A 764-nucleotide genomic window follows, 5' to 3' on the forward strand; every position below is an offset into this window, starting at 1 on the left:
AAACCTCCAGTAACTGTGAGCTAAATAAACCTTTCCTTTCTTCATTTTGAGTGTTGAGTATTTGTCCCAGCAACGAGAGAAGAGTAACTAAGACAATACATCATATCTATCTACATATTAGGGTAGAGGTCATTTATAGACATGAACTATTTGGAAATAATCAGCAGAATTTAACAATTCTCTTTGCTTTTCTTTTTTCATAATTTTATTGATAAACAGATAGCAATGAGACAGTTTCAAATCAAATTGCTAAGACAGTTTCAATAACTAGCACACTGCATACATTCCTCTTAGTGGTTAATTGCTGTACAAGATGTGGACTTGATATCCTATTTACAAACACCATTAAAACAAATCATTCTATTCATTAACAGAATGTAACTATATATCTATCCCATCCACTTTGCATACACACATACAAAATGGACATTCATCTGTATCCCCTTTTTTTCTAAGTTTCATTATTTGAATATTATAGGTGTGTAAACTCAGCAAAATATTCTAAAAGCGTCCAGAGGCCATAATAGCATTGGGTCTTCTGTTTAACTGTCAATGTCAGAAATTATTGACCTGAGTCCCCCACAGCTCAACATAACAGCATGGCTTTACTGACTATATTTCGTCTTCATACTTTTCTACTGGATGGTTAAAACCAAGGTAAAGCAGGAGCTATGCAAAAAGAGTTGTAGCTTTTGGGTCTGATAAGGTCAGTGAAATCCCCTCAGGATTTATCCTGAGATCCTGTACCTCAGATTGTAGAACCT

The sequence above is a fragment of the Octodon degus genome, unplaced genomic scaffold (genome assembly GCF_000260255.1).
Source record: "Octodon degus isolate 3935 unplaced genomic scaffold, OctDeg1.0 scaffold00030, whole genome shotgun sequence".
Lineage (NCBI taxonomy): Eukaryota > Metazoa > Chordata > Mammalia > Rodentia > Octodontidae > Octodon > Octodon degus.